This window comes from Caretta caretta, chromosome 12 (genome assembly GCF_965140235.1).
Source record: "Caretta caretta isolate rCarCar2 chromosome 12, rCarCar1.hap1, whole genome shotgun sequence".
NCBI lineage: Eukaryota > Metazoa > Chordata > Testudines > Cheloniidae > Caretta > Caretta caretta.
The window spans coordinates 17,666,075-17,689,036 of NC_134217.1; the positions used below are offsets into that span (position 1 = coordinate 17,666,075).

At 44.5% G+C, this 22,962-nt stretch overlaps 1 long non-coding RNA gene across 4 annotated transcripts in view; it reads left to right on the plus strand.

Annotated features, from left to right (window-relative positions):
• Positions 1-3,493: 3,493 nt before the first annotated feature.
• LOC125620735 (uncharacterized) overlaps positions 3,494-22,962 on the plus strand; it is a 213,498-nt gene continuing 194,029 nt past the window's right edge. For 2 of the 4 annotated variants that reach the window (XR_007352302.2, XR_007352301.2), the window contains exon 1: positions 3,500-4,128. This is a non-coding gene — a long non-coding RNA (uncharacterized LOC125620735). Of the gene's footprint in view, positions 4,129-22,962 lie in introns of all 4 variants that reach the window. The other 2 variants (XR_007352299.2, XR_007352300.2) reach the window with 2 other exon arrangements.

Sequence of the window (22,962 nt, forward strand, 5' to 3'; positions counted from 1 at the left end):
AGCCCCCGCCCCAGACACCTCCTTCTCCTTGCTACTTAAACTCCCACGAATGAAACATTCTGTTAAAGTCGGCGGGAAATCCCCTTGTAAGAATTCAACCAATCTTTACTCCCACCCAGGAAATATTCACGTGGACTCTATGTGCAAACATTATGGTATAAATACCAAGCACAAGTCTTTAAGTGTTGCATTCGTCTGCAGATCACACAGAGTTAAGGGAAGCCTTTTTTATTTATTAGTCTCGGTGCATCTTTTTTTCCTATCAACTATAGAGTCCTAAAATATTTCTCCCTTGTGCTTTGCGTCCCACAAACCGCTGACCACCCCCTTTCACTCTTTGGCAGACATCAATCATTTTCCTGCAGAGGGCTCGGCGAGTTGCACTGAAATGAATGTATTTAAACATCCCTTCAGATCTTTTGATTTCACGTGATCCCAGTTAATAAAGCAGGCAAAGGAGAATCCTTCCGCACTGGATTTTGCTAAGAACGTTACCTTACAAACTCTGATCCCTGTTTACATTCACCTCAAGATAAATCGTCATCTTCAGCTGGTCTGAGGTGTAAACGTTCTGTGCACTGTACCCACTCATTTTCTAGAACGTGTAGGTAGCTTCCCTGGCAGAAACCGAAGGGTCCCTTTACGGGAGACAGCGTGGAACGCAAGAATAGCCTGGGAGGAGCTAACACAGAAGCCCGAGGCAGCGTTTGAACAAGGAGCTCAACTTTCGTGAACCTTTCTCCCTTCTGAATTACTCAGTTCCATCTCGCGGCAGCCTTGCCATTTGGGCTAATTACTACTCTTTGTTGGCAAAAAGAACAGGAGGATTTGTGGCACCTTAGAGACTAACAAACTTATCTGAGCACAAGCTTTCCTGAGCTACAGCTCACTGCATGGGTGCATGCAGTGGAAAAGGCAGTGGGGAGATTTATATACACAGAGAACATGAAACAATGGGTGTTGCCAGACACACTGTAACCAGAGTGATCAGGTGAGGTGAAAAAAGAAAAGGAGGACTTGTGGCACCTTACAGACTAACATGAACTTTCCTGAGCTACAGCTGAATGCATCCGATGAAGTGAGCTGTAGCTCACGAAGGCTTATGGTCAAATAAATTTGTTCGTCTCTAAGGTGCCACAAGTCCTCCTTTTCTTTTTGCGGATACAGACTAAGACGGCTGCTACTCTGAAACCTGCTCTTTATTGGACAGCTAGCGACTGGATTTAATTTACTGAAGACGCACGCAACTAGATTGAAACCCCCAACATTAGAAACCAAGCCACGGTCAACAATGGGCTCAAATCCTGCGCTCCCGTCCGACGTGCAGAAAGGAGGGCATTGGCTAGTTCACTGTGCAGAAGTGGGGGTGGCTGATTCCCACCGCTGCCAACCCTAAAATTATCCTGCTAAAAAGTGCAAGAATGGGTTTGGTTCAGCTGATGTCTGGGAGCGTAAAGCAGGTCACTGCTCCTGCCGCGCTCTGTAGTTGCAGGGCGTTGACAATTTAGGATCATTAAGAACAACAACAAGAGCTCTCAGATCCCACCTCGGGATTTAAACCTGCGCTTCTTACACAGGCCCGAGACTATGTGATTGACCGCAGAGCTTGGAGTATGCTTAACATCCTAGGATTTTATTAGACTTGTCTGCCTTTCCCTTTAACATCATCAGTGCACCACGCTCTGGTTTTTTTGCGTTGAAATTGTGTAACTAGCTACACATGAGCTACACTGGTAGTAATTGGGCACAGTGTATAAGATACACCCCGAGTTCAGCCGACAGCTTTCTCCTGGCTCCTCTTGTAACAGCTCGTGTGTAGGGAGGCTCTCCAGCTGCCGCAGGACAGAGCTTTGCCCCCTAGCAAGTCTTTGGAACTGAACAGCTGGTTAGCATGAGGGTCCTTTGTGTCCGTTTTGCATCGGACTGCAAACAGCATTTGGCTGGACCAGAGAAGGAATGCAAAGGGTATAGCCTTGGGCCCCCGTCTCTGATAGAGGGGGAGACCAGCCCTCGGAGCCGGAGGTTCCAGGGATCCCCCTGGGGCTCTTCTGGTTGTAGGTGGGGTTGGATGTCGCCTCTCTGCCGTTTATACCAACGCTACTGCTAGTAACTACATCCACTGCCCTCCTGCTCCGTGGTCTCTGCTCACCTGAAGGCGGGTCAGAAATGTGTATGAAGGGGCAATATCCATAATTACAGCGTGTAAAATCGAACCGATTTCAGATCGTTACACTCCCATGCCTGCGCCTGGTTCGAGGCGGGTAAGGGGGGCCCTGAAGTTCAGGCGCAAGGAGCAAACCCCAACGAAACAGGGAGCGCGTTGGTGTAAAATGACTTCCTTCGGAATTCCCCAAAGCCAGCCCAACCTCAGCACATGCTGGGGGTGGTGTCCGGTGTCTGGCGGCGCCTCTTGAGATGACCTTGCTGGGTCAGGCGCGAACCGAACCTGTGAACCCCCCAGGGAGCCGTTCCCAACAGGGCAGCGATGCAAGGCGGCTATCTGGCCCCCAGCAACTGGAGTGTTGGGCTTCTGACGGCAGGCCTTGTCTCGCAGCCCCGAGCCAGGGAAACCCCCAGTTTTGTCACGACTAAGGGCTGCCGGAGGAGATTTTAAGGTCAAGACTCCACCGTAGAAGATCAAAGCATCCTAGCTGATGAAATCATGTGACCTGTTCCGTCTCCTCTTTCACGAGACCATCTCTAGATCTGAAATACCAAGGGAAGGTGCCCTAGACACGCCTGGCATTTTAATATAGGTGCCTGGATAGTCCCATCCGGGGGGCGGGGGAGGAGGCTGATGTGATTTTTTATTTTTAACCCTGTGCTAGGTTTTACAGCATTATCCTAGCGGGAAGAGAGGCTGTCCCTCCTGAACTAGGCGATGTTGATCACGTTTGACAGCGGTCGTCCCCTACGTTCACACGGGTCTCTATGGTTCTATTTTTTCTAATCCCCACACTTTCATGAATGAGTAGGGACGAGCCTACAAAGCGGAACTGCTGATTTCCCCTCCCCCGGTCCCCAACAGAGCTTCCACCTCTCTGTTTATACGAGCCCCCACACCTACTTCATTACAGATCCTGTTTGCCCGGGACTGGCACTTGGTACTTAGGACGCTCAAATGGAACCGCTCGCACTTTCTAAGAGCCTTTAATATATTTTCAATTGCTGTAAGTCATGTTTTGATTGAATTTAGCGCTGATTAGAGTTGAGCATCAGTTTACACAACAAGAATTTGTTTCATTCAGCTAAATGAGCATGACGTGTTCGGTTTATGAGCCATATAGCTAATGGTAATGACCAGAGCTGATTGATTTCTAATGTGATTGTAATTACATAAATGTAAGGGAATTAAAAAAAAATCAACACACCGTTAATTGGGATTTTTTTGGGGGGGGGGGACGGGGAGGGTAGTGGAGAAGAAGGGGAGTTACCAACCCACCCCGGTTGTATGAACAATAAATGTGCCTATATAAACGAATAGCTCTGGGCTTTGTTTAAAGGGAAAAGTACAATGCACTTAACTCACTGAATGCTTAAGCTATATATCCTGCATTGCACCATATCACTTCCTCTCTGCTAACCCCCTAGGCACTTCCTAGATCCCAATAAGTTTGCTCAGAAGCCTCACACACTTGTTTCTCGAAGAACATGCACACAAAGCATTTCACAGGCTGGGGACCGATTTCCCAGGCAACTCCTTCCTAGCCCGGGTGCACTGTCTATGTACTTTGCCAGCCCGCTCCCAACTCCACTCTCCGTAGAAGTCTGACGGCCGCCAGCAACCGGGGCTGCCTGCTCCGGGATCAACGGGGTGGCGGGGCCGTGTGAACGCTCGCGCCGAAGCATCCAGCTCTCTCTCGGTGTGGAAGGGCACCGAGGCGTGCAGAGGCCTGGGAGGGGAGTTTCAGCCATCATCAGTGTTTTGGGTCACTGAGCGACTGGCGGGAGCGCCTGTAGTTTACACAGCCAGCAAGGCGGCGCCTCGCCCGCTGGCTCTCTCCGCGGGAGGCACCAAGATAACCCGCAGCGAACCCTGGTTGGGAGACAGACACAGCACCAGCCTCCGCATTCGCGGGTGGAGGGCTCGGCGGGCAGAGACGGATGAGGACGCCGGATTTGCAACAGGTAAACAGCAGGGGCGGGTCTGCAGGCTCCTCGGGCCGGAAGCTGGGGAGGGAGGGAGAGGAGGCTGGAGGCTGGAGCTGGACCGCTGTAGGGCACAGTCACCGGGCCGCCTGCGTGCAGACCCGTAGGCCGTTTCTCGTGCTTGCAAACGGACGAGCTGCCGCTAACGGGCGCGGTTGTTAGCGTGTCAATGGGCCGGGTGCAGCTTCGGGGGAACGTGGCTAAAATCTGGGTTCGAGCGACCCCTCAACGTCCCGCAGACTTCCCCGGGGCCCACGTCCGCGCGGGGTGCAAGGCGCGAGGCGACAACAGGCTTTGGGGGCCTCTCCTGGGAGAACTAGGGCTAGGGATGCACCTGGTGGTAGCTTTTAGCGGGGGGGGGGGGCTTTGCTCGGCTAAGGCACGTGCTTTGGGGGGGACAGTGGACGCACTCCCAAAGGCCACTGCCTGTCCGGCGTTTGGCAGGAGCCCAGCTGCGAGGGGAGGGCTGGCGGGGTGTGGGCCGTGTGTACACCTATTCGGCGTGTGTAAAACACTCGGGCCCTTGCTACAATAGTGGACTTCAAAGCCACGCCGGCGCCGGAGTCACTCAGCTAGGGGCGCAGCGTCCTGCGCCAGTTACGACGCCAGCTCCAAGTTTCCAGGGGGACCCGCGAGTTTCCCGAAGTTCCGCTAAACCGGGACGGGGGTAGGAAAGAGACCCAGATTTCAGCCTGCGGGTGAGCGCGCTCCCCCGTCCAACCCGCCTGCAGACTTGGGCTGGTGTCCCGTCCCCGGCCCGTCCATGCGCCCTCCTCTGTTCTGGCCCCGGCTGCTGGAAGCCCTCCAGACGCCAGCACGCTCAACGCTGCCGACGGTCACGGGAAAGTTGCCAGCCCCGGGCCCTGTGGGTTCTCCGGCCTTTGCTGGCTCGAAGCAGCGTGGGGGCAGCATGCGAAAGCTGGCTTGTGCCAAGGGGACGGTGTCTTGGCCATGAGGCCTCTCTGCAGAGCTGGTGTAATGTATTGTCGCTCACCTGCGCCATTGTTGTAAGGGGAATGAAACAAAGCTCCTTTGCCCTGAAATGGGTATGTGGGATGGCCAATTATAGGGAAATAGTTTTTATCTCTAAGCAACATCTGATACTCGGCACAGAAGGAAAAAGTACAGCCTCCCCCTCCCCCCAACACTGAATGCGTTTAGAGAGGACTCCAACCTGTACCATAACCAATAAAGGCTACAATCCTTTAAATGCCCAAATAGTGATACCTGCCTCAGGTGCATCTCACCTGCAATGAGACTATCAGGCCTTCCAGTGAATGGAGTGGGCAACCCCCCAAATAAATACAAACAGATGCCAGCTCTCTAGTTTTCTCTTTGATGAGCTCTTGACTGAAGCTTAAACTCCTCCATTGTTCTCCCACGACTCGTTGCGGCTGGGGTTGGTAGCCGTGGTAGTAGAGAGCTGGGCAGATCTGTTGCATGTCTCTTGTCCTGCGCCGAGATGGGTTTATTGTACCTTCTGCTGGAGTCTCTGTAGATGAGTTGTTGGGCTGCTTTGCTGTCATCACATCCAGAGGTGCTGGAACAATTTGTATAGTGGGGTTGCTGAGAGCAATTGAACCAAACTGTAAACCCTGGATATAATGGAAACCCCTTCAAGCCTGGGGGTACAGCAGCACCCCTAGCATCTTGATCACATCCTTCCACTGCTTTAGAACATCCAGAGAGGGGGTGAATACTTTTTAATTAGTTAAATTTAGCTGAGTTCAAAACCTCAAATATATAAACCCTCCATCATCAAATGTTTCCCTTCTCCAGAAAGGCTGAGGGAGGTCTGTCACAGATGCTGCAAGTCAGTGTTTATATCATTTTCCTCTGGGAGTGGGCTGTTTTGTTTCAAACCCTCATTAGAAGTTGATGTATTTGGATAAGAATATTATAAGATATTCTAGCATCACACAGACATTTAAAGCTGGGAAGGAAATTTACAGACAGCACTTTATAGTTACCTTGGAAACTCTTCAGGGCAAGGAGTGTCTCTTATTCTATAACTGTACAATGGGGTCTTGATCTTGGTTGGGGGTCTTCAGATGCTACTATAATACAAAAAGGAACAAATGAATTACCATATTGGAACAGACCTGAGGTCCATCCACTGTAGTCCAGTATTCTGCCTGACAGTAGTACCTTTAGGGGAAGGTGTAAGAACCCAGCAATAGGCAGACATGGCTAACCATGGATATAAGCTCTCATCCTGATCTCTGATAATTAGAAATTGACTTAACACCTGACATATGAGGTTTAATATCCCTTCCAGAATATTGTTAATTCTAATAGCTCTGGATATTCATGTTTATAAATGTCCTTGTTGCAAATGTATAGCCCCGTCCTGCTGCCCTTAAACACACAGACAGTTTCATTGACTTCAGTAGGTCTTCTTGCATGGGTCAGAAATTACTCGGATGCATAAGGATTTGCAGGATCAAATTCATATTAACCTTCTGGTCTATTTTTTTTCCTAGTTTGACCATTGGTCTACATATCTGTTATGTGAATGACCAGAGCTTTCTAGATCATACAAAACCCCGTAACCACTTCATACAGCCATGTAATATATTGACAAAGAATATCTGTGAGGCAGTATATGGATATGTAATCTGAAAAGGCATTTCCAATATAGTTTGAAAACTGTTGAGTCCACAAACTAGGTCAACAACATACTTATTTTGTCTTGGGCAATCGGATAATCTGGAGTCAAGTTGCTCTTTTTCTGCAACAGCAGATTATGGTGGGTCTTTATGTTTAAAAAAATATGACGTTCATAATATTACTTCACAAGCGCACACTGGAGGAGCAACTATCTTTTGTAACCAGCGGTATAAATACTAGATGCTGAGGGCTGAGAAAAGTTCTGTAGGTGGTAACAACTCAGAAGATATTTGGTCTTTCTTGTGTTCTTCCTCCCTGCCAGAATTACTTCCTTGGGCAATGTCTGCATATTCATTTGTATTTCTTCAGTTTATCTCTGCTGAAAATTGCCTTTCAGGTATTGTAGAATTTCAGGATCTATCAGGAGCTAATATATAATTATCTATTGATATTTCTGTGGCACCAAATGCGATGAATAACTCTGTGTATATTTTTTGGGTTGGCATAGAAAGTGCTGCAGTACAGGTGGAAAGGAATTGGCAGATTTTGGAGATGAAGAAATAGTAGGATGTAGCAAAAGCATTGTTCAGGACTGAAGAGTGTGGAGTTGAAAATAACACTGTGTTTGCAAACCTGAGGATGGTTGAATTGCCAGTGGTGATCAAAATATGTGTGTGGGGGGAGGAAGGCTAGGGAGAAAAGATAAGGAGTTCACTTTGCCTCATGTTTAGCTTGATGTGATGGTGGACCTTCCAGGCAGAGAGATCAGTCAGAGATGTGAGTCTGAATGGAGGAGGAAAGGTGTCGCTGGGAGTTCTCCATCATGACCAATGCATCTTTGTACTATGACTCTGCTCCTTCATTACTCCCATCAGGCAGTGTGACTATATCTGGGTACCCCAGAAGAGCCTTTCAGTTGGGGAACCCACCGCTGCAATTTACCCAAGGTTCAGTTTACTCTGTCTGGTCCAAACTACTGTGCTACTCTAGATAGAGTATCTGTGTGTGAATACAGACAGAAAGGGGGTCAGGCAGGGAATTTATCTGAGCTATATATATGTTGGGACTGGGAATGGTTAGAGAACTAGTAGATGGGATTTCCTATGCAGGACGAGTGTGACTGTATGCTGTGACACTTCTGTCTCTGAGAGAAAGATGGGAAGACATCTTGCTTCTTCTGAATTTCAAGCTCTTATCAGTACTCTAAGGGTATGTCTACACAATGAAATTAGGTCGAATTTATAGAGGTCGTTTTTTTGGAAATCGGTTTTATATGTTTGAGTGTGTGTGTCCCCACAGAAAATGCTGTAAGTGCATTAACTCGGCGGAGTGCTTCCACACTACTGAGGCAAGCGTCAACTTCTGGAGTGTTGCACTGTGGGTAGCTATCCCACAGTTCCCGCAGTCTCCGGAAATGAGATTCAAAAGTTCGCGGTTCTTTTCCTGTCTACCTGGCCAGTGCATCTGAGTTGAGAGTGCTGGCCAGAGCGGTCACAATAGAGCACTCTGGGATAGCTCCCGGAGGCTAATACCATCGAATTGTGTCCACAGTACCCCAAATTCGACCCGGCAAGGCCAATTTAAGCTCTAATCCACTTGTCAGGGGTGGAGTAAGGAAATTGATTTTAAGAGCCCTTTAAGTCGAAAAAAAGGGCTTCATCGTGTGGATGGGTGCAGGTTTACATTGATTTAACGCTGCTAAATTCGACCTAAAGTCCTAGTGTAGACCAGGGCTAAGAATTTTCCTGTTGCTCCAGAAGAGGCGGCAATGTTGTTGCTGGAAATGAAAAACAAGCCACACCCAATATTGGGGCATATAGAGTTGTATGTAGCATCTGGTGTCTACTGACCAGTAGAAACCCACAAGTGTTCCCATAGCTAGCACCGTGTATGCTTTTATTTTTGCATTTATGGTGTACATGCACAGAGGTGCACACAAGTATGTGGAGGATGTGATATGATAGCTGTTCCACAGCCCTAACATTGCCCATTTTTTCAATGCTTTGGTAAATCTATCCATATTTCAACATGTGCAAGAGATATCTGGTACTGTGTATTCCATAAAGCAAGAGAAGGGAAAAAATTCCTAAAGTAATGACAAATATATATAGCCTTGTCTTAAGATAAAAAAAGTGCAGTAACTTTTGTATGTATGCAATATATAATATGTAAATGGCTCACATCAAAGATAGAATAAAAACTGTACATAGTATAACAAAGGTACCTCTTTAAAAGGTTAGTGCTGGCAGTCTGAAGAATAAAGGCTTAGGAAAAGAATGTTGGCAGATCTCTGCACCCTGACTGCCACTAAAGTTAAGAGTTTCAAAATGTTTCCTTTGAGCGTTAGTGCATGGGGAAGTTTGCAGAAGTGCACTTATAATAAACCTATATTAATTTCAGTAGAGTGGCACCAGTATAAAACTGGTGGAACAGAGTAGAAAATCAGGCTCCAAGTATTTTTAAAATGTGAGTAAGATGCACATGCTCAGATTCCGTGGGCCAGTGGTTTTCAACCTTTTTTTCTTTTGCAGTCCAATAAAAATTTTGAATGGCCTTGGAAATTGTGTTTCCCCTTTGGAAATCTTACACATAGTCTGTGGACCTGCAGGGGTCTGTGGACCACAGATTGGAAATCACTGCTCGAGGACAGCTACCTAATACATGGGCTTTTGACACACAACTTCTGTATGCTGATAGCAGTTGTGATGCAGCAGGCTAAAGTCCATTGGTTATAGCCTAGCAGCTGGAAGGATAAATGAGTACTATAGAACTGGAGGTCAAGCACAGAATTATAATTTGATGATGATGACTTATTTTTTTTTACCATTTAAGAATGTTTAATGCTTGCTTTATTTAATGGATTCCAAGTAAGCCGAAGATGCTGCAAATATAACCTTGGGGATAAGGTGGGATGTGGATGGTGAAGTGGACTAGTTTATTATTCCATAATGAAATTCTGTCTTGCAAAGGGTGGTGTTTCTAAATTAAAACAGGTAGGAGCTGGTCTGATTAGTGCAATTAATGTCAGCATATTCCAAAAAGAGGAAGAAGATTCTCTGCTCAGGCTGGCTTCACATGTATTCCCTTAATTTGAAGTTGTATGACTATATTTTTCTGAATGCATCCTTCACATTCTACCTTAATGACGACAGCATATCACACCACACTGTGTTTCTGTCACATTGTACCTACAGCACTGTCTAACGAATACCAATGCACAAAGGCTTTTGTACATCTTGCACCTGATCGAGCTCCCAACTGACTCATAGATTGTTTTAATTCAACCCTTTATCTTTGCAGTTTTATTTTCTTTTCTGTTGCATTATGGGCAAGGCTGTGGCTAGCCCCATGTGAATGCGGTATGTCAGGGGTAGATGTCAGGAGCTCTCTTCATCATCTGTGCAGGGAGAGCCATGATCTCTGCTTTGCACTCTCTGAGCACAGAGACAAAGGGAGTATCCTGCTACCAGTGGTACTAAACACCTGAAAGGGAGCAGGCTATGGTCTTGATTCCACAGCAGCTAGCATACACTAAGACGGGTGTGTGTGTGTGTGGGGGGGGGGGGAGTGCATACTGCAGCTCTAAAGAAGCCCAGTTCCTCAGTACTTTCCACAAGTGCTACCAGTGTAGTTGCTTATGTGCGTTGCAGATAGAATCCCTCAGATGCTGAAGTGTCTCTCCACATACGTCCTCTCTGCAGCTTTGGCTCTTGGTGCCATGATGAGCCCTATACATTTCTCAGACAGCTACACAGTATAACTTTCTGGTTTACTCTAGTTCACTATTCTTCACTTTCTAAGATAGCCCATGTTCTTATTTTCCTCTGGCTAGGTTAGACCATCTTTTCTGTCCACAAGTAAGTCCCCTTTGGGGTTCACTTTCTCCTCTCCATTATCTGTCACTTTAATTTAAACATTCCCTTCCTACTCTTCCCCAATTTCCTCCCATGCCCTTTTCCAATTAGCTCACACTACTTTAGAGTTCAATCCATTCAGTACTTTTCCCAGTTCAGCCTGTTTTTTGTTTTGTTCCTATTCCAGGTGAGCCCAGTTTGTATCCAGCATTGGGCTCTCTGGTGGAAATGGAATGTTACCCTTGACTGAGGTACTGAGCACATGCTCATTCCATAGGCGTCAAAGGAGGATATGGGTGTGCAGCCCTCCCATTGGGGGTCAGGCTACATGGCCCCAATTCAGCAAGGCATTTAAGGATGTGCTTGATGTGAAAAATGTGACTATTCCATTGACATCAATGAAGTTACTTGCATGCTTAAAGAAAGCGCTTTGCTGGATTTGGGGCTAACTTAAATACCGTTTTAGTGGTGCTCACCAGAATGATATCTGTTACTCATTAAGACAGAGGAACAAAAATCCAAGACCTGGTCTGAATTATAAACATCCTCTGAGAGTTGTAATCTGGTACTCACTTCCCCCTTGCTCCATTGGGAAGAAAACTGGGTCAGCCCTTTTGATGGCACAACTTATTTCATCCTCCATACTGGCTGCTAAAGGCTGGAGCTTTGGGTCCACCTACTCCCTACTGCTGCCAGCCCACTTCCCTCTCACCTCCACAGCAGGGAGGCATGATGAGAGCCCATCAGCATGTGCCCATGTGGGTAACCCATGCAGGAAGGAAGGAAGCTGCTATGTCATTTACTCCCCTACATGGATATGCAGCCTGGCTCATGATTCAGCCCGAAAAGCTTCCCGGAGCTCCCATAGTTTTAAATAAACAAGGAAATAAAATGCCTCCCACTGAGCGGTATTAAATGTGTGCTAGGAGATATTTCTTTCAGGGAATTTAGACAATCCTATTTTTGCCTAGAAAGCAGTGCACCTCAAATGGGGAGTCTTTTTACTTTCTACTAAATCTATGCTATTTCTGCCCAAATCCAGCAAAGTGCTTTCTTTAAGCATGCTTTCTTTAAGCATTCTGTTTCTGCTCCTGGAGATAAAATATATAGTTTGTAGCCAGTAGCTGTCTTTGGCCAATGGAAGTTTTTATTTTTTGACAGAAGAACAGGAGAACTTGCTTTTGACACTGAAAAATTAAATTGTTTTGTTGGCAAATCTTGTGGCAATGGTTCACTGAAGAAATGGAGGAGGAGGAGGAGGAGGAGTACTTGCACTGAAATTATTTATTCCTCTTCTATTTCACCACATCTCCTTTTTATGGTCTCCTGAGTGTTAGGATGGCAATTACTGACATATCAACCATGCCATGAATTTGTCATAGTTTGGGATGTCAACCTTCTTTCAATTGATAGCATATTTATCAGTTATCTACCAGAAATGCTTTTTTAAAATAATTATGGAGTGGTCCTTCAGAAATGGATTCTTTTTATCGCTTGAATGCCACATCTTTTACAGATGAATCTCTAATTAACAGCTTCTTAGTGATTTTTGAAAGGGAATTCTTATAGAAAACAGCTGTCCTTCAGTTTGTTTCAGTTCAAACTGCTTTGTTTCACTGATTTCCTGCTCTCCCCCCACCCCCCCCAAATGCTGTTGTCTCAGACTGAAGAGCCACTAGAATGCTTATCCCAGTAAATGGGATTGCACAGTGTACTGCGTTTTTGTAGGCTCTGTTTGATATTCTACTCTCCCCTCCTTGTGAATGCAGAGTGCACTTCCCCTGACTCAGCCGGTTCTCTCTGCAGATGTTGGGTTTTCCCAGCAGTATTAAGAAGATTGAAGAGTCAGCTACTGAGGAAAACCTCTTGCTTGTCTTACTCACATAAATGGTCCCATTGAAGCCAACGAGACTGCACATGTGAGTGAGACAGGCAGGATATGGGTTATTATCTGAAACAGTCATCAGTCATTGATGGCTGTATTTAGAATATGGCAGTACACCTAGCTTTAAGTTGTGTTAATTTTTTACACTAATATGAATCAAATTCACACAAAAGTGTGTGTGGGTGTAAAAACACGCATTAAAACAGGCCAGATTGTGCCTTCTGTGCATAGATCACACCTTGTCTGTGTGGAAAGCAGTGGGAGAGGGCATTAATCAGCTGCCTCTGTGATGCTGTAACCTCTGTTCCTTGGAGACAGCTCTCCATGGGCCCAGAGATGCACAAATGGGGAAGGACCAGCAGGAGGTGCAGGTTCATTATCCTTTCCACAACTCCACAGGCAATACTGTATATGTGGGAGATAATACTGTCCCCTGAGGTGGTATTAGCTTCTGAGCAGAGCCCCTCAACTGTTTGAGGGGGGCCTGAAAATCAGCTTCTGCTAGGTGAAGTCCTGTCAACATGGCTCAAGCAGTTTTTCCTTGTATCTGCAGGGCTGGCTTTAGGCACCAGCAAAATAAGCAGGTGCTTGGGGTCGCACATTTCTAGGGGCGGCCTTCTGCCGCCGGCCATGCCGCCCCTAGAAATGTACCCCAGCTCGCCTCCGCCTGCTCCCCTGAGCGTGCTGCCACTGCTCTGCTTCTCCGCCCTCCCTCCCGGGCTTGCCGCTCGCCAAACAGCTATTTCGCGCGGCAAGCCTGAGAGGGAGGGAGGAGAAGCCGAGAGGCGGCGTGTTCAGGGGAACAGGCGGAGCAGAGGTGAGCTAGGGTGGAGGGTTGCCGGGGGGGGGCCGCAGGAAGCAATGCAGGGGGAGGGGGGTAATGCGGCACGCCTGGGGAAGGAGGCAGGGCTGGGGATTTGGGGAAGCGTTTGGGAAGGGGCGGAGTTGGCGCGGAGCTGGGGGCGGGGGGACACGAAAAAAAGTGGGGGCGGCCAAAATTTTTTTTGCTTGGGGGCGGCAAAAATCCTCAAGCCGGCCCTGTGTATCTGAGTATTGCACAGTATGTCTAGCACTTTCAAACATAGGTGCCTGAAATTTCAAATGTTGGCCTATCTTTATGTACCTCATGCATGCGCTTCTCTAAAATGTGCCTCGTGTTCTAGAATCGTGTGCCAACTTGGGAGTGTGCAGGATAGGACATTTGCTTCCCTTGAGCCTTCTCATGTCTTGAAATAGGGAAGAGATATATATGGGCAGGGAAGAAAAGGAGAACAGCTATACTAAACCAAAGAACTGGAAAAGAAAAGGGATAACCACTTTCCATTTCCAATTCAGCTCAGTTTATATGGAGGCTAGAACTGGGTGGAGATAAAGAGGTGAAAATAGAGTAGTATGGATAATGGGCCAAGCTAAAAAATGACCAGGCACCTATTCTAAATTCTTCTAGTTCAATTCTGTTTATTTCTCTCATTCAGTCTTTCTTGTTCTACTTAATTATCTCATACAGCCCAGTCCGCGATGTCCTTTCAGTTACAGCTGCATTTCATCCCCTTCTCTCTTGCAACTTAGTGCAGGTTAAGCCTCTCTCCCTATTCTATTTCAGCTCCATTTCTTCTCCCTTTTTAGCATGACTTGGTATTTTTTTCTCTTCCTCTTCATGTTATGTCACTTGTTCTGCCTGGTATCATGGTGTCCTCTTTGTTGAAAAGAAACATCAGTCCAGCAAGATGATAAAAAGAAATTTTGAAAAAAATTCCTAGGGAGTATCAATCCATAGCAAAATCTGGTGGGGGGGGGGGGTGAGTGAATTCCAATCACAGAGAACTTCATTTTTGTACAGTATAACATACTTTTGATACCTTTATGAATTATCTTTCAAGGCACAATGAAAAGGCAACATCAGGAGACATGGAAAACACAATAAAATCAAAAGCTGGGTGACTGTATAACAGATGTAAATTTATACTTCAAAATACTGCAGAACAAAAGAAAAGAACCAGGACCAAAACCCAAAAGCACAGTCTGCTCTGGAAAAAGCAACTTCATAAAGATGCAAAAGAAAAGCCAAAAGCATTCACAAATGACAGAATCTATTAAAAGCAGCTCAAAGTGAATGAAAAAGGTGCACAATGAAAACTGGTTTTAAAAAAAGGGTCAAGCCAAAAAATAATAATTTGTAAACAGAAAGAGAAAATAATCACAGGTGTCTTCCTGTTGGGTAATAAGAATCCATGTTTAAAGAAAACAACAAAACATAAAAATATAGTCCAATCAATACTTATGCCAAATAACGTATTGGCGAAAAAGACTGTCCTTCATTGCTTTTAAGTGCACTAAAGCCCAGATCATAAAGTACTCAGTCTTTATTCAGACAAAACTCACTAGTCTGTAGGATTTTGCCTGAGTGAGGATTTGGGCATGACAGAAAAATAAAGGAAGACCCACCTGCCACCCAACACAGAACTCTAACTGGGAAATGCCAAATGCAGCTGTCAGCATGGAGTCCCTCTACTATCAACATCAGGAACTACTTCTCCTAGTAAGGCTTTTGACACAGTCCTTCATGACATCTCAAAGCAAACTAGGGAAATGTGGTCTAAGTGAAATTACTGTAATGTAGGTGCACAATTGGTTGAAATACAATAATCAGAGTAGTTATGAATGATTCCCTGTCAAACTGGGAGGGTGTATCTAGTGGGGCCCCTCAGGGGTCAGTCCTGGGTCCACTACTATTCAATATCATTGAGTTGGATTACAAGAGTGGACAATACGCTTATAAAATCTGCAGATGACATCAAGCTGGGAAGGGTTGCGAGCACTCTGGAGGACAGGCTTAGAATTCAAAATGACCTTGACAAATTGGTCTGAATTCAGCAAGATGGAAATTCAATAAACACAAGTGCAAAGTCAAAGTACTTCAGTTAGGAAGGAAAAATCAAGTGCACAGCTACAAATAGGGAATAACTGACTAGATGGTGGTCATGCTGAATAGGACCTGGAGGTTACAGTGGATCACAAACTGAATAGGAATAAATAATGAGATGCAGCTGCAAAAAAAGGCTAATACCATTCTGGAATGTATTAACAGAAGTGTCATATATAAGATATGGAAGGTAATTGTCTCACTCCGCTTGGTACTGGTGATGCCTCAGCTGGAGTACTGTGTGCAATTGTGGACACCACCTTTGAGGAAAAATGTGGACAAACTGGAGAGAGTTCAAAGGAGCAACAAAAATGATAATAGGTTTAGAAAACATGACCTAATGAGCAAAGGTTTTAAAAAACCTGAGTATGTTTTGTCTTGGGAAAAGAAGAGTGAGGGAAGACCTGATAAGTCTTCAACTATGTTAAGGTTTATTATAAAGAAGACGGTGATCTATTCTTCTCCATGCTTCCTGAAGGTAGGACCAGAAGTAATGGGCATAATCTGCAACAAAGGAGATTTAAGTTCGATATTAAGACTACCTTTCCACCTATAAGGGTAGTTAAGCTCTGGAAGGAGCTTCCCAAGGGAAGCTGTGGAATATCCTTCATTGAAAGTTCTTTTTACTCCTAGGGGAATTCTGTGCCAAAAAAATAAAAATTCTGCGCACAATATTTTAAAATTCTGCACATTTTGTTTGTCAAAATAATGTAATATAATCATGCCAGTTTCAATTATTTTGGTAATTTATTTAAACTACAATAAAATGGATGGAGAAGGGGAGTGGAGAGCATTGGAGGAAATCCCCAACCCCCCTTTGTCTAATAATAATGTAGCAGGTTTGACCCTTTATTTCTAGTTATTAGTCAACAAATATATGTAGTCATATGCTCAGTGTTACATCATAGGCAACTGAAGAGCAAGTGAGGGCTGGGGAATCAAGCTCACAATTTATACTGACCATCTCCAGAAAGGTAAGTACCAAAGAGTTCACGGAGCACATTTTGATCAGGATTTCTTTCAGTCCAGTAATGTAGACCAGTTCTAATCACTAAAGCACCATAAGCATTTATAAGGCCATACTGTCCTTTACACCACTCTGGCAATATAAAGGGCCTTAACTTTTATACCTGTTTTATACTCCTGGGGGAATTCACAAAGACAATGGGAACAATTCACTAAGCAGACAGGCTGCTACATTCTGCTCTGCTCTGCTCTATGCCTACCTCAGAAACACTCCAAAGCCTTGCCTTACCACACCAAGTGTGCTGCATTAGCAAGCAAGAGGGACAGAGTGTCTCTCTCCCTCCCAAATGCATGACTGCTCAGCCCCACCCCATCCCAGTGGTGATTTACATCTCTACCGGCTGCTCTGGGCACCCAAACCCACCTGCTTGTGCTGCCAGGGAGGGGTACATGACCAATCTTTTAGGCTTCCCTTGGCTTCCCCGTCAGAAGTCATTTTTCTGCGGCGAAGCAAAGAAATCTGCCGGCAACATGAATTCTGTGCATGCGCAGTGATGCGGAATGCCCCCAGGAGCATTCTTTTAAAACATGTTGGATAAACACCTACCAGGGTGGTCTAAGTTTATTTGGCCCTTCCTCAGTGCAGGGGGTTGGACTTGATGACTTCTCAAGGTCTTTTCTAGCCCTATGTTTCTGTGAGTCTATGACTAACACAAAGCATAACTACCGTAAATAATGTGAGCACACTCTGCCAGCAGTCAATCACTGCTGCTACCCAGGTCAAGCACCAGTGATTGTCACCAGTGTGGAATGCTGGACTGGTTCCACCACCATAATGGAAATGTTTCTACCACCAGTGGATGGAGCACTGATCACATTCTCAAGACAGTGCCTTCCACAGGTGAAGCCTTTTGTGTGGGATTAGTAGTAAGACTGCAGAAGACCAAATGGGGAGGCATCAATGATATAGTAACATGATGTGGGGAGACATGTTCCTTTTTTCCTCTTGTCCCAGATATTACACCACTGGTATGTATGAAGGTGAACAATGGGGGTGTATAGCCTGCCGCCACCAATGGCCTGCACTCTCCTCACTGTTTTAACTTTGAAAATGGCCACTGCAGTTAATGTTGAATAAATTCCTTTTTGATCTGACATTGTCTGGTCTGATTGTTTAGGTCATGTTCTGTGTGTGTGCAGACACTGGTATGTTGTGTAACAAATCAGTTTGCTCAAAGGTTGAGACTAGCATCTCTTGAGCTTTACCAATATATTTGAAATAAGGAGCCTTTCTTTCCAATTAAAAAATAAACAGGTGACACAATGGGTCTGTGATTCTTTCCTATTATCCAAGAATAAGCTAATGCAGAGGGGAACCACCAACCTTTATGTGTTCCCAATGAACTCCTTTTGTCTAGAGCACCAAGTTCTTTCAGTAACTGACCAGGAAACTCAGCCACCACAATATGCTTTCTTTAGGATCTTTAGTCTTTCTTCTTTTTCTGGAAAAAGTTATCACCATCTTTGTTTTCCACATGTGACACAAGAATGTCTTGTCATATTTATTTTTTCCATTGAGGGCCACTGGTCAGCATCAATAATATCCTTTAAGTTTCCAAAAATTGAGCTTTTTAATTTTAACAAAGCCTTCTCAGTGACGCTTTCTCCTTTGTGTTCCAGTTTCTACAGAAGAATATTTAACAGAAAGAGTGAGGAAATATGCATCAGGAGAAACTTCATTATTTGAATAATAGGCTAGTAAAGAAAAGGTGACAAAGATTATAAATGGATGGACATATAGGCCTCTCGTTAAAACTTGTATATAGCCTATTTAGTGTTTTCAGCAATTCCCAGTATTTGCATGTTAGCACTTACTAATAGGAATTGTACTTGCAATACCCACAAAGCCTTAATAAATGTACAATACAAATGTATAAAATTAAGCTCAGCTTTAATAGCTGCCTTGCATGATGCAAAATGAAAAGATTGTGTTCCTTCCTGAACAGCAATGTTTAATATATTCTCATGCTAGAGTTGCACCAGTAGGACTAAAGCTTTATCTGAGCATTCCAAGAGTAATAAAATTCTAAATTTAACTCAAACCCTCTTATTGGGGCACCGGTACCCAGTGCCATGAGGAGAGAGAGAGAGCGAGAGAGAGAGTGTGTGTGTGTGTATGTGTGTGTGTGTTCGTTCATACTTTGTTTATGGTATAACTCAGGGGTGAGCAAAGTGGGGGTGGGGCCGGGGAGAACGATCCCATGGACCGGATGTGGCCCACAGGCCGTAGTTTGCCCACCTCTGGCATAGCTGCTTAGCTAAAGATGGTTACACAAGTTAACTAGGCCCTCTGGTGTTGATAGTTAGGGAGGCTTGACTTGTGGCTCAAGTAGAGACCTCTTCATCAGAAAGAAAATATCACAAAGTTTCACTGTGGTTCAGTGCCATCTCTAATCAAGCTGCCCTCTTGCTGATTTAGTGTATATTCTCATAGTTCTTTGAAGAAATTACTGTTTATCATTCCTTTATTTTGCAGATGCCTTCTAATCTATTTTAATTTAACTCAATGTAATCTAATTAAACATTTGTACCACACTTTTTATTGTGGAATCTGAGCCTATTCTGTGTGCATGCAACTTCATTCATAACTCTCTCATTTTCCTCATCCTGTCAGCAACTACCAGCACGTAATATGAATGATTCTTGCCTAGTTAAAATTAGCTGCTACTCACTGTGGTGTGGTTTGTGATGTAATGTACTTTGGTCACTCATGTCTAGACCAGTCTTTTGTTTGTGTGAGATGATGCAACTGCTGATGGTGCATGGGAAGGAAAGAACCCATCTTGACAGAGCCCAGATTGCATTTGCATACTTGCAATCAAAATCTCTCTCCTCCATAACAAATATCCCTTATAGGTGTATGGAATATATTTGGCACAAAAATCAGTAAGAGGAGTCCTGCTATGCCACTTTGACAGACAGGACTAACGTAACCATCCTGCTAATCTGTAAACCTCCAGTCTACAAAGGCTTTGGAGAGAAGCTAATAGAGATGTGCTGAGGAGGTTCAAAATATCTAACATTTCAAGAGACATCACTATCTATGCCACTGACCTCTCTGATGCAATAACCCCAAACCGTCTGTCCAAACATTCCACCTTCGGTTTCTCACAGGTCACCACTGTATGCCCACACCTAAAGAGCCATACTGTGCACTCTACAAGTGGCCTGAAAGTAGATATAAATAGCATAAGAAGTACTCCCACCCCAAAATCCTGGTCAGAACACTTCCTCATCCAAGCAGAAATAAGAAATCTGTCACAAGACAAAAGGAAATCCTCATCATGGTCCACCCCCAAGAAATCTTGAGGTAAAAATCCTGGCCCCAATGGCAGAACTCCCTTTGACTTCAATGGAGCTGGGATTTCACCCTTGGACTCTGTCCTGTTCCAAAATGTACATATGGAAATCTATACCCAAACAAAAGGCCCAGGAGCAGAATTAGTGAGGCACTGCAACTTCTACCTGCCTACTGCCAGGCCTACACTACAAAGTTTTGCTAGTCTATCTATGTTGGTTAGGAGTGTGTGTGTGTGTGGGGCGGGGGGGAATCACACCACAAAGTAACATAGGATATTGTTGGGCTAGCTTTGCATACAGTCCTTTTGCTGGTATAGTTTGGGGAGGTGGTTTAACTATAACAACAAAACAATTTCTTTTGCCTGTATATATCGCATCTTCACTAGGGGAGACACTGCGTATTGTACACTTAGACAAGCCCAGAGACTCTAGCACCAAAGCACAATCCCTCTCCCACCCTGGGGCCTGCATAGGCTTGTTACTGTTCAAGGGTGAGCCACGCCTGAGATTGCTCTTCCAGAACTTCTGTGGGCACCCCTTCCAGGCCTTTCCCTGCAATTCTCCCCAAACACCCCACTTTAGACTGGATCACCAGGCTACAATACCCCCTTTTACCAGCTGTATTTGTCTCAACCAGCCTATCTTGGTTGAGGGTCTGGCTATAGAATCCTCTTGCTAAGTTTGTGACCGTACAAACTTGCTTGACCCAGGACAGCTTCTTCAAAAACAGATGATCATTTACTTGTCATTAGGAATATAGCAATCAAAGATAAGGGTTAAAACAACAGGCCTACACACACCACACAATTCTTACCCACCCACTTTGTGACTCTAAGTTTTAGGTAATATCTTTTATTGGACCAACTTCTGTTGGTGAAAAAGACAAGTTTTTGAGCTTATACAGAGCTCATAAAAATCCTTTTATTAAAGATTCAGAAAAGAAGGAAAATCAATTAAAGCATTTGAAATAAAGTATCAAATAACACTTTCAGTTTAGAAATATCCCTTGTTCCTTTTTTTAAAAATTGAGCATTTTTAGAGGAAAAAGCCTCTTCTTTGTTGAGTCTTTTAAATGGTATTAAAGACTATAATTGTCCTTTTTGGGGGGAAAGAGAAAAAGTTAGTTGAGATGGGATGGAGCTGTCACTGCTGTTAATCTGGTCCTGTTTCCTAGAAGACAAAACAAGACAAACACACAAGAGAAAAGAACCGCCAAAGTAGAAAATGCAGCTTCTGTCTCTGGTGTTGACTTGCCAAGCTGGAAAAACACAGACCCAGCACACAGTCTCATCAGCCACTGTGAGACCTGGCAAACTTGTGCCAGCAGCAGACTGATTAGGGCATTGCTTTTAGGTCCCTCTTTTTTGTCACAGGCTTACAGCAGTGTTGCAAAATATACAGTTCTGGTTTGCTGAGCCAGACTTTATTAGACCAAAGGAAAGAGTAATAGAAAAGAGAAGAAATAAGGTAGAGAAGCAAAAGAACACATGGGGCAGGGGAAGGAGAGAAAGTTGAACATCCTAGGTGGTGGTTGGGATTCAGCTGGAGCTAGTAGAGGTGATGGTGTCATCTTAGTCCCTCTCTCTGGCCTGGTCTGGTCCATATATCCTACAAGATTAGGATAAAGAAGGGCTGGGGTTTCAGGAGCTGGTGAGGATGGCAGCCAAGATGGTGAAGCTCATTCCTTCCCCATCTCTTTGTCATCAAGTCTAGTAGTAGCCTTTGTCCATTTTCATATTTTTCCCCCAAGGTGTAGTGGGGTATTATTTTATTTTTATTTTTAGAACCTCTAAGGGGAATGATGGGTGGAACAGCCTATCTTCTCATTATTTTGTCTCCCAGTAGGCCTAATTTCAATTTATGGATTTTTGGTTCCAGGCTTTTTTGTTTACCAAGCATGATTTAAATAATTTGTCATGTTTTTTTTTGTTTGGACTAATTCGTCTTTGTTTCCGTTTTACACCATTTTCCATGAACATTTTTGGTTGCATGTTAATGTGACATTTTATAACCTTTCACTCACCCTTTTACAGTTGAGCTCCCAATTAGAGTAGGCTCTATTATTAAAGCAGTTTTTTGCTTCCAATACATGCGTTGTGGTTTTAACAAGAGTATACCGTGAGATAATCAGCTTCTTATTATAAATCAAGCCTACAAAGCTGAAGACTTAGGGAAGCAGTTGAGCTATGTCCTAAAACCTATCAAACATTTAAACTGGATTTAGTATCAGTTTACAAAGATGCAGAGTGTATAAGGGCCAGTCTGATTTAGTAGATCAGCTGTATGGATATTAGCTATGTTTCAACACAAAGTAATTCCACGTAAATGGGCCAGATCCTTAATTGGTGTAAATTAGCATAGCCCAGATGTCTAACAACCCTAAGGATGAGTACATGCTTCAAAACCACACATGGCCTGAGGAAAGCTTGGTACAGTTTAAAAGCTAATGTTTTAGAACTAATGGGTCTAAAAATTCTGAAGCAAAGTTGGAGGCTCAATATGTTCATTTCATGCCAATACCCAGAATGCTCTTCTAAATCAACTCGTATTTCATAGCAGCATTGGAGCCAAAACTCTGGGAACAAGTCAAAAGATTTGGATATGCTTCTGTGTGCACAAGTAATGTCCTCTGAGCTTTGTGAGATTGCAAGAGAAACAGTCCTTTGGCCAATTACAGCATTTAAAATGCTGAGACCCTTTTAAGGATGCTTCAGCCAAAATGTTAGCATTTTAACAGCTATCTGAGGGCTTGGCAAAAAAGACCCAAACACCTCAATTTAATATTAGTCTGACCCTTTTTTGGAATAGTTGTGCTCTTTAAAGCATACACCACCTTTAAGGTGAATGATGTAAAAATGGACTAGATTATCAATTATAGTGGATCAGAGTAGGGCTATGTCAAGGTTCCTCCCCCACTCTGAACTCTAGGGTACAGATGTGGGGACCTGCATGAAAAACCTCCTAAGCTTATCTTTACCAGCTTAGGTCAAAACTTCCCCAAGGTACAAAATTTTACACCCGTTATCCTTGGAATGGCCGCTACCACCACCAAACTAATACTGGTTACTGGGGAAGAGCTGTTTGGACGCGTCTTTCCCCCCAAAATACTTCCCAAAACCTTGCACCCCACTTCCTGGACAAGGTTTGGTAAAAAGCCTCACCAATTTGCCTAGGTGACTACAGACCCAGACCCTTGGATCTTAAGAACAATGAAC